Source organism: Cibotium barometz, chromosome 45, assembly GCF_041138505.1.
Source record: "Cibotium barometz isolate CiBa-2024 chromosome 45, ASM4113850v1, whole genome shotgun sequence".
Taxonomy (NCBI): Eukaryota; Viridiplantae; Streptophyta; class Polypodiopsida; order Cyatheales; family Cibotiaceae; genus Cibotium; species Cibotium barometz.
The window spans coordinates 43,689,606-43,705,993 of record NC_141090.1 but is presented as its reverse complement, the minus strand read 5'-3'; the positions used below and the strand labels follow the sequence as shown (position 1 = coordinate 43,705,993).

General features: G+C 42.3%; 1 pseudogene; it reads left to right on the top strand.

Annotated features, from left to right (window-relative positions):
• The first annotated feature begins 10,485 nt into the window (after window positions 1–10,485).
• Window positions 10,486–12,462, top strand: LOC147612800 (uncharacterized; annotated as a pseudogene).
• The last annotated feature ends 3,926 nt before the right edge of the window (window positions 12,463–16,388 follow it).

The window sequence follows — 16,388 nt, the reverse complement described above, 5'->3', positions numbered from 1 at the left end:
ATATAAGTAAAAAAAAAAAGAGAAAAACAACAAAAGCAGCAAGGGTTTACGGTCCATACCTGGAAGTGAAGAGATTGTGTGAAGATCTTGACCTTCAAATACACACAACACAAGCAAACCAACAAGCACAAATCGGTCCATTAAGCTCTATGCATCTAGCTTAATGCAAGAAGCATGCATAGAGCTTGTATAGAGGTAAACCTAAGCTTGCATAGAAAGCTTGCATAGAGGTAAACCTAAACTTGTATAGAGCTTGCATAGAAGGCTTGCATAGAGGTAAACCTAAGCAAGAGCTTGCAAGCCTATGCATAGAGCTTGCAAGAAGCCTATACAAGCTTGCAAGAAGCCTATGCATAGCAATTGTAAGAAGCCTATGAAGCTTATGCAAATCCTATGCAAGCTCTATGTATAAGCTTCATCGGCTTCTTACAATTGATATGCATAGGCTTCTTGCAAGCTTGCATGGAGCTTATGCAAGCTTTATGCATAAGCTTCATGCAAGCTTGCAAGAAGCCTATGAATAGCCATTGTAAGAAGCCTATGCAAGCTCTATGCATAAGCTTCATAGGCTTCTTACAATGGCTATGCATAGGCTTCTTGAAAGCTTATGCAAGCTCTATGCATAAGCTTCATAGGCTTCTTACAATGGCTATGCATAGGCTTCTTGAAAGCTTATGCAAGCTCTATGCATAAGCTACATGATGCAAGCTTGCAAGAAGCCTATGAATAGGGCTTGCAAGAACGCTATGCAAGCTTTGTGTATAAGCTTTATGCAAGCTTGCAAGAAGCCCATGTATAGATCTTGCAAGAAGCCTATGCGAGCTCTATGCATAAGCTTCATATAATCTTGCAAGAAGCCTATGCAAGCGTTATGCATAGGCTCTATGCATGAGCTCTATACAAGGAAAAAAGCCTATAGAGCATAGAAAAAAACAACAAAAGCAGCAAGGGTTTAGAGTCCTTACCTGGAAGTGAAGAGATTGTGTAAAGATAGGAAGACCTGCAAATACACACAACACAAGCAAATTAGACCATTAATAGAGCTAGGGAAAGCAAAGGAACCAAAGGCCCTTGAGCACTCTTGATACCATTACCTTGAGTAGTGAGAGAAGGAGAACAGAAGGAGAAGAAGAAAAAAAATCTACAAAACAAAACTAACACACACACACACACACACACACACAAATTAGTAAATGCATGGCAACAAGGAGAGAAACATGAAAAAAAGGAGGGGGTGCGGAGTCTTCACCTTTGAATCCAACTATATACTTCAAGAAACATGAAAAATGGTCGCGCGACAGAGTTTTATAATTTTTACGGGTCCCGGTAGAGACATCGATATAAGCATCGATATACACGTTGATACCAATTAAAATAATTTTCGGTGATTATACCAGCGTAATTATCGGCGCCCATAATTTTTCACAAACTTCGAATTTAAATTTTTGCCCCCGCGCTTGACATTTCACATTACATTGACCAACAAATTTGGTCTACCTTATATAAGAGACCTCCATTAGCCCAAATTAAAAACATCCCAATGTGGTAGAGATGGCAAACAATGACAACATGGCGCCCCAATACACTCACGAAGACATGGAGCCTCCACACACTGGCATGGCATTCATTGAGGCATCTGTCAATCTTGAAGAGAGATGCATGTGCCCACTCACACGTTGTAAGTATCAAGTCATTCGAAAATGGAGAATTTATAATAACCATGTACACGTGTATGATATATATCCAATGGAACATCTACATCTATGTTTTCACTCTCACGAAGATCCTAGTAATATTGATGATTATGCTGAGCACATAGAAATCCAGCCCGACAGAACACCACCAGATACAATTTTCAGGACAAGAAATCGAACAAACCAAAATATACAGGACAGTTCTCCTCGGGAACCCATCCAACAACATCAACAACGAGAGGACATGTTAGAGGAGGCTACGATGGATGAGATGTTGGACGCATTTACAGAATCACTTGGCAATAGGACCAGAGAGTCATCGTGAGGAGAAAGATATCACAACACAACATCGAGATACAACACATGAAGAAGAGGAATTGTGTAACCTCGCACATCTACCACTTTATCCTTGAGCTTGGATATCCAAATTACACACATGCTTGTCTAATGTTGAATCTACAATCAATGTTTGGGTGATCTGATGCAAGCACATGCTTGTCTAATGTTGAATCTACAATCAATATTTGGGTGATCTGATGCAAGCATGCCAAAGCTATTCAAGTATGTATGACATGAGTATAATGTGATTTTCTTGTGTGTATAATGTACACAGTGTTGATTAAGCATACCTATTTCATCTTGGCAGGTTATTAAAGGACCAAATCTTAATAGAGGATAATGAGATGCCGAGCTCTCGTACGGAGGTTAGAAGATTCTTAAGTGCGATTGGCATGGACTTCAATTGTATCCATGCTTGTTCCAATGATTGTATCCTATATCGACACTCATACACACATCTCAAGGAATGTCCAAGTTGTGGGGCGCTCAGATACAAGCAAGATGTTCAAGGGCAGAAGGTTCCTGCAAAAGTTCTCAAACACTTCCCTATCATACCTCGGATAAAACATATGTTCATGTGCAAATCTATAGCAAGTTTAATGATATGGAATCGGTCTACTAGATCCAAGGACAATGTCATGCATGTCCCAGCTAATTCGCTTGCATGAAGACACATTGAGGAGAAGTGGCCTATTTTCAAGGAAGATTATCGTAACATTCGTCTAGGGCTAGCAATGGATGGTATGAATCCATTTGGTCTACAAAGTTCATCATGGAGCACATGGCCCGTTTGCCTTGTAAATTATAACCTTCTACCATGGTTGGCAATAAAGAAGGGACACCTCTTACTATCATTGAGAAGTACAAAGTAAAGAATATGGATGTATACTTGGCCCTATTAGTAGAGGAGCTTCAAACACTTTGGGATGACATTCAAGTTCACGATATATCCAAGCACTATGGCCAAAGAGTTACAACTATGCAAGATATACTAATGTGGACTATGCATGATTGGCAGGGATTTCATATTCACGTGATCATAGCCTTTTTTCTTGTGATCACAGCTATTGTTCACAAATCTCAATGTTCACAAAATTCACAGTTCTCAAATCCTAGATGGTGGGATGACCTGGTATCCCACAATTGGCCCGCCGGGCCCGCCTTCCGGCCCGGCAGGCTATATTGTAGTATAAAAGGGTGGTCCAGGGGGTCACTGTTCACAGAATCTTCCTTGTACTTGGTGTCAGTGGTGCTAGTGTGATCAATTTGAGGTAATTTTTAAGTTGAAAGTGTTGGTGTCATTTAATTTTTTGCATACGCTTAAGTTTAACGTTGTTTGTGATGCATGTGCATGTGTCGTTAAATGTTAAGAGGCCCGCTGCAGATGGCCGAGTGATTGGCTAGGTCTGCTGATGTGCACTCTTAATATTTAACTTATGTAGAAGTTTTCGTTGTGGCACGGTATCTGCAAATGGTCGGTTTACTGACTAGGTTTGCAGTTACCAAGTTACAATGCGGCTTTGTTTTTGTTAAATGCTTTGAGAGCCCGCTGCAGATGGCCGGTTTACTGGCTAGGTCTGCTGATGTGCGCTCGTAGCATTTGACATGTGTGATGCTTTGCTACTTAGTACGGTATCTGCAGATGGTCGGTTTACTGACTAGGTCTGCTGACACCAAGCTATGTGGTGAAGTTTGTTTTTGTTATTTGGTTTGATAGTCATCTGCAGATGGTCGGTATACTGACTAGGTCTGCTGACGATGTGTCAAAGCATTTAACTTGTGCCATAGTTTTCATCTTAATGCGATATCTGCAGATGGTCGGTATACTGACTAGGTCTGCTGACGTCAAGTTAAGTCGTAAACTTGTGTTTTGTGTTTGTTTTTGACGATGAATGTGATTATTTAGTTTGCATGACATGAGTCATAAGTGTGTTGGATGTAGAAATCTCTTAGTTAGCTTACAAATAGCATTTTTTGTGGTTATAAATGTTGCAACTATTTGTCAATTATATTGTGCAGATTGATGGCGACGCTTGCACTTACTCCTGAAATCAAGAAATCAATTCGTATCAAACTCGTTACCCTCATTAGTTGCTTGTCACCTAATCACATCGAGGGTATTGTGTCTGATAGGAATCGATTTGAGCAAATATTAGGTGAGGTTGTCCGCGCAGTGAAAAATATCCATGTGGGTGCTGATGGAGCAGCCATCAAGCATTTTGTTACTAGCATTGTGGGCAACATGCCTAGATGCGCTGTTGACCTAGGTGACGACAGACCAGCGGAAACAAATGAATCCAAGCTGGAGCACTTCCACACAAAATGGAAGGTAGAGAAAGAGAAGTCCAAGCGTGTAAAGGCCATAGACACCCAAGCTATCCTGAGCAAGAGAGCTCGCAAAGAGCTGGACCGGCCTGCTGATGAACAAGAAGATTTATTATCTGGTGCACGTGAGGTCTCTAAAGGCACCCACTTGCAGCGCACAAAGCATAATACTAACTGCAGCATGACAATTGGGTTGCCTGCAGAGGCCATAATCACAGAAAAGAAGATGGGCTCTGGATCGTACGGCGTTGTACATAAATGCCATATTCAAGGTGTCTCCTGGTTTCCAGAAGGCATTTCTTATTGTGCAAAGCAATTCCTTGGTAGCCGAAGGGCTCAATTGAAGTCTTTTGCTCCGGAGGCTTCAATCGACCTAACCCACAGGGGCATAGTGCGCGCCATTGGGCACACAAGGAAGGAGCCATGGATACTGCTCTTCCCCCTCTTTAATGGGGGAAGTCTTGGAGATATAATGGAGTGTGTTCCGCCTCCTAAGGGGACCCTCAGTTCCATGCTTGCTGCAGGCAAAGGCAACAGATACAAGAAAAAACAAGTGGCTCCTCATGAAATGGAGCGATACAAGTCTTTGATTTTTCATGCTCCCGAGCTTATATGTGCCCTTGTGAATACCATGGCCTTTGCACATGCTGAAGGGATCATCCACAATGATTGCCACCCCTGGAATATAATGATAGATTTCACCAAAGAAGGGGTGCCACGGGTAGGCATCATTGACTGGGGTCTTGCATTGAGGGATGGGATTGAGTTCAAACCCACAAATATCTCCAACAAAGCAGAGCACGATCAACGCCCCTGGAGAGCCCCTGAGCTCGCAGATGTAAGGTCCCCTTGTCCATGGAGCAAGGCATCAGATGTCTTCTGCTTGGCTTGGGTGATTGAAAAGTTTACATTATTTTGTGCTGAGTTTGCAGAAATGACCAAAGTGCCGTGGGTGGGTAAAACTGCCATCCACACAAATTTGATTAAGGAATGGACGGCTGCCTATATGACGCCATCAAAGGAAGATAGGAAGACCATGGCAGATTTTGAGGAGCAATCGAAGAATTTGGAAGTGTCACCTGCTGCATGCTTACGTCCACTATCTGAGATGACACCACACTTATTATAAAGCCTCTTGTAAATGATATGTTTTGTTCAATGGCTATCTATTCCATGACCTGCCTTTAATCGACTGACACTATTTTGGTCCCAATTGTTAAATATTATTTTGATCCCAACTCTCTCTCTCTCTCTCTCTCTCTCTCTCTCTCTCTCTCTCTCTCTCTCTCTCTCTCTCTCTCTCTCTCTCTCTCTCTCTCTCTCTCTCTCTGAGTATTTGAAAATAACAAGTTTGCAGTAAATAAACATTGATTTTATAAACTTATACCTAACATCTGAAAATAACTTTAAAGCTATTCCTAAATTAACATTGATTCTATAAACTTAAAGTGTATACATACTTTTTCTCAGATGGCTGATAATAATGAAGCCGCAAAGAAGGCATTTGAACGCTTAAAGCAAATCTCGGGCACTGGCACTGTGAATGATGCGGCACGTATTGCCGGACGCACCTCCAAATGGGCACCGGCCCATGGATTACAGTATGCCCAAGTAAATAAGAATGTGTCCAAAGAGATGGTCAAGAGCATCTGGCCTGACGTCTCCAATGATGCCATAAAAAAAGGGCGCTTGAAGCTAACACAATGTAGTGTTCCTTTAATTATCGAGCATGCGGAGCGCATTTTTGTGGATGTCATGGCCCAACCCATGCATCACGGTGACTGTCCCCTCTGGTTTGCTAAAATGCTATATGCACAATTTGTGCAGAATTCAGTTGTAGACTTTAGCTCTCGACCTCCTCATCTACATGTGGAAGACATTCGGAGTGAGTCAATCACTATGCCTCGAGATGAGTTGCAACTGGCCATTCTTGGAGCCTCAATGGAAGTTCATCACACGGTTGATGAGCTTCAAACTCAAATCAACCAAATTAGAGGCACCCAAGGCCCTCAACAGACGGAAGCAGCACCAGAGCGCGGGCAAGCACCTGAAAGTTCAAGCGCTAGAGATATACTAAGAGAGAACAAGCTCTTGAAGAGACGCATAACGCAAATGGAGGAGCAAGGCCATGCAAACTCTCCTATATGACGGCATTTGAACACCCGAATAGTTTGGAGCAACCACCTCTACATGGGCACGAAAGTGGCGGACCATGCCCTATTTGTTATAGTTTCTTTCACTCATGGTCTGGCCACTACACTATCCCATGTGGGCACATGTACCACTTGACCTGTCTTTTGCAACACATGGTCAACAGTACTATGTGTGCTTTGTGCGGCAAAGAATTTCACAAAAATTTGTATATATGTTTTAAATTGGGTGCCGACTATGATCGGTTGACCAATGCACGACACATGGACGAGTTACAGCCGCATTTAAACTTATCTCTCTCTTAAATGCAACCCTAGAATTTAACAAGATTCGGCAACTTTGTTCAAAAGATTTCCAATGCTCTCTCTCTATCTCTCTCTCTCTCTCTCTCTCTCTCTCTCTCTCTCTCTCGCACACACACAAACACATGCACACAGATTACTTTGGAGTGTGTCAAAACTAACATGATTTCGTATTCTAAGTTTAACATGACATGACTAAAAACCATACTCTCTAAATTGACACTAACATGTTTGATATCCAGTTGTTGCAAGACGGATTACTTTGGAGTGTCTCAAAACTAACATGATTTCGTATTCTAAGTTTAACATGACATGACTAAAAACCATACTCTCTAAATTGATCACCAACATGTTTGATATCCAGTTGTTGCAAGACGGATTACATTGGAGTGTGTCAAAACTAACATGATTTCGTATTCTAAGTTTAACATGACATGACTAAAAACCATTCTCTCTAAATTGATCACCAACATGTTTGATATCCAGTTGTTGCAAGACGGATTACATTGGAGTGTGTCAAAACTAACATGATTTCGTATTCTAAGTTTAACATGACATGACTAAAAACCATTCTCTCTAAAATGTTCACCAACATGTTTGATATCCAGTTGTTGCAAGACGGATTACATTGGAGTGTGTCAAAACTAACATGATTACATCAAACGTGAGGAGCGTCTGCGGGTGGCTTTACTAACACCAAAATCAGGTTGCAAGTTTTCTTCTATCTCTTCAATAAAGCACAAGTTATCGCTCGTATGTGGGACATTAGGCTCTACATCTCCATTCTCTTCTGCATCATACTCATCCTGAGTAATGTCATATGTCCACTTAGGCATCTCTTCGTTGTAATCATCTGACTCAATTGACTTCACCAATTTATCATTACAATACATATACACCAACTTCTCAGCTCTATCACTCAATAAACGATTTCTGCTAATAGAATGCACATACTTGTAACTGCTCCAATTACGTTCAGAACTAGAATTTGAAGCACATTGCGCAAGCACTCTCACAGCTAAGCGTCGCAAAGTTGGAACACTTCCCCCATTCAACATCCACCATTTCCAAGCAGGCTGTTCCTTAGCAAGCTTTTGCACAAACTCCAAGGCAAATCTACCTTCTTTCAATTTATACTTGGTTAGCTCAATTACCGCTGTTGCTTGCTCATCTGGACCTTCATAAAATCGCTCCACAACATCATAGAAATCATCGATTACCTCCTCATCTAGGGCATTCACGTCCATATGCCAGTATTCTGGGTCAAGACAATATGCAACACTATGCAATGGACTATGTGCTCCTACCCACCGAGCGCTTACATACTTGGCCAAGATATTTCTCCTTGCTCTGGTGAATGGAGGACTCCAATGCTTGACAACAGTTTTAGTGGGCTCCTCTGGGTTTGCGAGGCTTTCTTGAATGGACCACCACGCCATCCAAACCTTCCCGATATTTGGCAATCTAGAATCCAACTGGCGCAAAGCAAGCATAACTGGCATCATAACATGATAACAATCTGCTGCTTCCTCCCATAAACTACGATCCGATATCAAAGATCGCATGTACCTCACCTTTTCTTTAACCTTTTCGGACTGGTCAGCCTCCCACTCAGAGAAGCCAACACACACAAAGGTTTCCATGACTGCATTCCTATTTCTTAGGAGAGATTGAAGCATATAAAAATTAGTGCAAAATCTGGTTTCACAAGGCAACTTTAGCATAGTTTCCATGCGTTGACGATACATATCTAAAACACGTTGCCGTTTGAGCACAAATTTGACAATCTTACTTGCACTATCGATAATCTCCTTGAACCACTCTGTATCAGCATTTTTGTACCAATCTTGTAACACCAAGTTAAGGCTATGAGTGTTACAACCAAATGTATAGATATTGGAAAATCGAGATTCCAACATACGACCTGCTGCTCGACAATTAGCTGCATTATCCATAATCACTTGAAGCACATTTTCAGACCCAACTTGGTCGATAGCATCACCAATGATATCGGCGATAAATTGACCAAATTTAATTTCCCCGGAGCTATCAACAGCTTTGATAAAGCATTCCCCACGAGGACATACCAACATTACATTTATCAATGGACGTCTTTGGGCATTCGACCAACCATCACTGACAATTGTGCATCCAGACTGATTTGTGGTGTCAATTATGAGTCTTTGAACGCTTTCCCGTGTGTTGTCATAGCACTTGTCAAGTAATTGATTTTGCATGTGGTGATAAGTTGGTGGACAAAACCCAGGTCCATATTCTCCAATCTTCTTCCCGGAGGTAAATGCAAGGGTGCAGGAGCTGATGATGCTGCAAAGCTCTAAGGCGCTTTGCAGCATCATCAGCTCCTGCACCCTTGCATTTACCTCCGGGATTTTTTGTGCTAGTGCCAAGCAAATGCTCCCTTATTCTGGGAGCACCCCCAGATTTTACCAAGCCACAAAAATTACACTTCCATTCGACAAATCTAGAAAGATTGGAAGCAAATTGCCATTCAGGTCCCGGTGATTTTCCTCCGCTCCTCCTCTTGCCACTTTGAGACGCAACATTCAAAGTTTGTGCTGTCATATCTCGTTGCAAGGAAACTCCACTAGTTTCTAATGGTCTGTTGCTTCGTTGGGTTGATGTGCCGCAATTAGAAGCAACCATTGTAACACCTAAACAACAATCATGCAAGATTTGAGATCCAAAACAGCCTGAGTAAAACTAAAATATGCAATTATAAAGTCTAAAACCCACTTCTTACCAATGCAACCGAACGTTTGGTGAGATGCATTTGAGGCAATCCATCCCTAAATAGAGATGATGTCCCGAACATCTCACCACCTATATCCTCCTCTAGAGAAGCTCCTACCCAGACCAAATGGCACTCGAGTAGACCACCCAAGAGGAGGTATTGCTAGTCGACCTAAAGAAACCAAACGTTTGGTGAGATGCATTTGAGACAATCCATCCCTAAATAGAGATGATGTCCCGAACATCTCACCACCTATATCCTCCTCTAGAGAAGCTTCTACCCAGACCAAATGGCACTCGAGTAGACCACCCAAGAGGAGGTATTGCTAGTCGACCTAAAGAAACCAAACGTTTGGTGAGATGCATTTGAGGCAATCCATCCCTAGATAGAGATGATGTCCCGAACATCTCACCACCTATACCCTCCTCTAGGGAAGCTCCTACCCAGACCAATTGGCACTCGAGTAGACCACCCAAGAGGAGACATTGCTAGTCCACGTAACAAATACGATAAACCATTTATAATCAAAATCTTATAAAATACAAAATATTATTAACAAGCTTCAAACAAAAATCCAGAATATTTATACTCACCTCTTGTGTCTTTTAGCCTGAGGTGAGCCACCCAAGTGCTTTGGTAAAGCACATTTGGAAGTGAGGGGAAACCCTTTATATAGGTCCTTCCAAAACAGCCAAGTTTTTGGCGCAAAAAAAAAGTCCCCGGGGCCCGCCGGGCTAGATAAGTAACCCGCCGGGCTAAACAGTGGCCCGCCGGGCCAAGCTAGTAGCCCGCCGGGAAAACCGGGATAGCAAGTTTCTCCCGGTTGTGTGAATATCTATGATATTAACAAGTGTGTGAGAGTGTTATTAACTAGTGTTATTATCACTTCGCGGTTAACGTGATCACGTGAATGAAATCCCTGATGATTGGCCAGGCTATAGAGAATGCTCGGGTAAGTTTTGATACATATAGCCTGCAATTTCCTTTGCATTGTTACTTAATTAATTAAACTTGTGAGGTTTTGCATTTGTGATTGCTCTAATCACCTTTCTTGTTGATTTGAAGGCTTTACTACATCTGGATACAATGCATGTCCCTTACATGGACCTCATTTGGATGCTCGTTACTCTACATCACTTCGAAACACAATGTACCAGGGTCATGTGCGATATCTCCCTAAGAATCACAATTGAGAGAGGGAAATCTAGCCACACCACCTCCGTGTTTAAAGACAAGTGACTGGAAGAAAGCATGGAGGGATAATGGAAATTTTACACCCCCAGGGATGAAGAGGCTCTCCATTTTTCACATACTTCCTTATTGGAGCGATCTTCTAATAAACCATCTACTAGACAAAATGCACATCTTCAAGAATGTAGCTGAGGTGCTTTGGAAAACCATAAGTGGGGCCAAAGAAAGCAAGGGACAAAGGGATGATCGGGTGGTTGCAGGTCGTACATGGAAGAATTGTAGCCACAACCATGCCCCGATGGGCAGGTGGTCCTACCGAAAGCACCCTGGGTCTTATATAATTGGAGGAAAAACAAGTAAAGAGGACCATTGCAGAGTTTCGCACCCCAACCAGATGTATGCATAGCCTAAAGGGTGCATTCACAAAAGATGACAAGCTTAATGGCTTAAAGTCACATGATTGGCACAAATTCTTACAATTTGTGCTTCCAATTGCAATAAAGGGATGCCTCACAGAAGAAATAAGAGCTACCATATACAAGATTAGTACATTGGTGCATTGGCAAGGAAATAAGGCGAGATACCTTAGAGCAAATGCACCTCTTATAAGGTTCATGTCGTTGATGAGGTTGCAGTTTGCAGGGACTATCCATAGTCGGTGGATGTTTTTTCTAGAGAGATTCATGAAAACCTTAAAGGGATTTGTGCGGCAATGAGCTTGGCCAAAGGGTAGTATGGCTGAAAGACTGCTTGTTTACATAACATAATTTCTCAATGTGTTTGATCCAGAGATACCTCGGCTATGGAGCCATCTTGAAGATGATAGAGTAGTTGGGGAAGAGCCACAATGAAATGGGCTCGAGGGTGATGGGCAATACCTTACGAGATAAGATCAATAAATTTTGTATCTTGAACTCAAATGCCATGGTTAAATGGATTGAAAAATATCAAGAGGTCAAGGCACAACGTATCATAGCTTGACAAAATTTTAGAAGGAGTCGAACAACAAGAACCCTACCATACCCTCCGGAGCTTGCACAACTACCTTCCTTTCCTTCAAGTAGATGGCTTGATGCAACAATAACATAAGCAAAGTATAATGGTGAGACTATCATAGAGGAGGAGGAGGAGGAGCTCGCAAAAGGTTGTGATTGGCATGTAAGTAATTGTTCTCCTTGATTATTATCTCATTAATAAAAAAAAGAGTTTATTTATCATGTATCACCTTGCATATTGATTCTTGTTGTGCTTGCAGTATCGTAAATATGGTTCACTTTGGTCACATGGTGGTCATTTTCGAGTGGAACGAATAGATCGTAAAAGAACAACTTTTGATAGCGGCGTCAAAGCTAACTTCATGATGCAAGAAAGCTAGTCAAGTACAAGTGACTTGCTTCATTATTGTGGAACTATTCAAAACGTCATGAAAGTTGCTTTTAGACGCTTTCACATGTTTATTTTTGATGTGAAGTGGTTCAAGGTCATAGCAAATGGACCAAATGCAACTGTAAGGAAAGACAAGAGTGGGTTTGTCCAAGTTGACTCTACAAAGTTTTGGACTGACCAGAGGGATACATTTGTCCTGCCAAAACATTGTGAGCAAGTCATCTTTAAAGCAGATCCAAAGGATCCAAGGTGGGTGTTTGTAGTCCAAGTTGCTCCTTGTAGCAAACAAATTTTTGAAGGGGAGCAACTAGAAGAAGAATAACATAGTCATAATGATGGAGTTGATGTTATTGAAACTCAAGAGCCAAATAATAGAGTTGATGTTGAAATCCAAGAGCCGATTGCCTTAAGTATATTAGTTGCGGAACCTACGCGGCGGCCTGAGGGACAGATTCAAGAGCATATGGAAGAGCCAAGTACATCCAACAAGGAGCACATAGATGACCATGTTGATCCTACAGAAGAGCAAGCAATTGACCAAATGGTTTAACACTATTTTTGTGACATTGAAGAGGATACATAAACATTTCTTGAAATTGACCTTTTTGGGGCCATGGATCTAGCCGAGAATGATAGAATAAATGATGATCTATGACTTGATAACTTTGATTATAAATATAAGTAGTGAACCTTGAATTTGTAAATATGACCAGTGAATTTTTCTTGAAGTCTATCAGACAAATTTGAAAAATCATTACTAGCATAGATAACGGCGCATATACCGGCTCATATACTAGTGCTCATAAATGACATTTTTCCTTTGATTTACCACTGCTTATACCAGCACCCATAACAGTTGCCGGTAACCAACTGTTAGTAACTGACCATTCCTTTGCAGTGAATGCAAATCCCTGAAAGTATAAGCAAAGGAGGAGGCCACAACGAAGTGAATGAAGAGCGTAGGGAGCTCCCATCTTGGAAGCGGTGGTTGGGATGCTTCCAAACGTACTTTGTAAGTATTAATAGTACCATCACTCACTTCTTTTTTTTGGGCATAATGGGCATTTCATTTTTATTAAGTATTTATGCTTCATGCTTCCAACAAAGAGTGGTCAGTCGTGTAACGAGTGTGATGCGGAGGAAAGGTATACCCTAATGCACGGCACGTATGCCCTCCTCGAGCAACTTGAGCAAGAGGGCTGTTGGAATTAGGGTTGCAGGAATGCACACACAACTTCAAGAAGATGAGGAAGCTTGAGCACAACACAGTAGTGTATTATGAGTGCCAAAAATGAAAGATGACAAGCCCTAGAAGATAATGGGCGTATATACAATGCACGGGGGAAAAAACCTCCTAGTGAGGGAAAAAGTGCCCCGGCGGTCCTAAGTGTGTTCACACACATCACTACTATAATATGGTAACAAATCCCCCCTGGAGTGATGCGGTGAACAAGAGCTAGCACTCATGTATAGGGAAGTGTCTAGCTATGTGGACGAATCCACAAAAGGGAGTAAGCCCAAAGCTTTGCGAAAAGCTTCGAACTTCTCACGAGGCAGAGCCTTTGTGAAAAGGTCTGCAAGGTTATCCTGTGTTGGCACATAAGCCAAACTGATCTCTCCTGCAGAGAGTCTCTCCCTGACATAATGGTAGTGCACCTCAATGTGCTTTGTACGAGCATGGAACACTGGGTTCCGCGCAACTGCCAATGCGCTCCGACTGTCAGTGAAGATGGTGGTGGCAGATGGCTGCCCAACACCCAAATCAGCCATGAGGCGTCTGAGCCACACACACTCAACCGTAGCTGTGAAAGCTGCCCTGTACTCAGCTTCACAACTAGAAGTGGCCACAGTAGGCTGCTTCTTGCTCAACCATGATATGCATGAGCTTCCAAGCATGAAGCAAAAACCACTCGTGGACACGCGTGTGTCATAACAACCAGCCCAGTCAGAATCTGAAAAAGCATGTAAATCTGGCGGCAATGATCCCCCCTTGGGATAAAACAACCCAAGATGCCGAGTACCACTCAAATAGCGAAAGATACGCTTCACTGCCTGCCAATGCTTAATGCCTGGGCTATGCATAAATCTGCTCACCTGTGAGACTGCAAACTGAATGTCTGGCCTCGTAATGCATACATAAATGAGGCAACCAACAGCTGTCTGATAGAGTGTGACATCAAAGTGATCTTTAGCATCATGAAGACTCAACTTCAAACCTGTCTCCATTGGAGTAGCAATAGGCTTGCAGTCTTCAAGGCCAAATCTCCGCAACAATGTTTCAATATACTTTGTCTGACACAAAGCAATACCTCCATCACACTGCTTAAATTGTATCCCCAAATAATGATGCAAATGCCCCAAATCTGACATCTCAAAAGAGGCATTTAAATCAGCCTTAAAATCAGCAATATGACTCTCATTTGGTCCTGTGAGCAGCATGTCATCGACATAGAGAGCAATGATTAGATGTACACCATCCACACGTTTAGCATACAAAGTGCTTTCTGTTGGACTATTCTGAAACCCATGTGCAGTCAAATATGCATGTATTTTTTCATACCAAGCTCGTGGAGCTTGCTTTAAACCATATAAAGCCTTTTTTAACCTGCACACTTTGTTTTCCTGCCCTCTTTGAACAAAACCACGAGGCTGCGATACATACACCTCCTCATGCAAATCTCCATTTAAGAACGCAGTCTTTATGTCCAGCTGATGTACATTCCAACCATTATGAGCTGCTAATGCACAGATGCTACGAACAGTGGTCATACGACATGTGGGAGCAAAAGTCTCATCAAAATCAATGCCCTTCTCTTGAGCATAACCTTTTGCAACAAGCCTAGCCTTATGGCGATCCACTGTGCCATCAGGCTTACGCTTCAATTTGTATACCCACTTAGTGCCAATGGCCTTCTTGCCAGGGGGCAAGTCACATAAAGACCATGTACCATTCTTCATAATAGCATCGTATTCTGCTTGCATAGCAGCCATCCAATTTTCTGAACTTTGTGCCTCATCAAATGAAACAGGCTCACTTTCATCGCACATACTAGAAACAGCCAATGCATAACAATCTGACGCATAAGAGGCACCATGAGAGCCAGAACGAGTGCGACTAGACAAAGGGGCATCCAACTTGCTGTCACGCAAAGTCTGCACCAGCCATCTAGGCATATTCCTAGAGCCCTCAATCTCTTGTCTCTCATCCTCAAGTGCATCATGCACATCTGCATCAGATATAGGCTGATCTGTGCCATCATTTAAAACCTGCATAGGCTGAAAAACTGCCTCATGAGGTATTGCACTTGACTGTGCACCACTGAAAAGAGGCAACAATGTATCATAGACATCACGTGAGCTGATATCTGTCTCCTTAGTACATGAAACCAAGGGCTGAACTGCATCTTCCACAAATACAACATCACGGCTAACCAAAATGCGCTTTGTCTGTGGATGATACAAACGATAGCCTTTGCTCTCAGCACTATATCCAACAAAAATACATTTGACAGCTTTGTCATCCAATTTTCTGCGATGTTGCACAGGCACTAATGCATATGCCAGGCAACCAAAAACACGTAAATGGCCAACAGATGGCTTGCGGCTATGCCAAGCCTCATATGGAGTGACAACCTGTAATGCTTTGGTGGGACACCTGTTTAGTACATAAGTGGCACACATGACAGCCTCAAGCCAAAAACCATGTGGTAGACTTTGACTCTTAACCATACATCTTGCCATTTCCATGAGAGACCTGTTTTTTCTCTCAGCCACACCATTTTGCTGTGGTGTATACGGCACTGTACATTGGTGTTTTATCCCACGCTCAGCCAGAAATGCATTAAATTCTGAAGACATATACTCCCCCCCTCGATCTGAACGGAGGGTGCCCATCTTACTTTCTGACACATTTTCAGCCATAACCAAAAACTGTTTGAAGCACAAAAACACTTCGGACTTTGCCTTCAAAGGATATACCCATGCATGCCTGGTAAAATCATCAATGAAAGTCACGAAGTAAAGGTAGTTTCCAAATGATGGAGTTTGCATGGGACCACAAACATCACTGTGAACAAGCTGCAATCTGCGTTCAGCTCTCACTGATCCATCTTTGGGAAAGGAAGCACGCTGCATTTTACCCAATATGCAGCCCTCACAAACATGCTTGACAGGTGCCTCAAGCTTAGGCAAAGAAGACACCATTTCAGATTTCTGCAGGCGCAGCAAACTTGCAAAATTCAAATGACC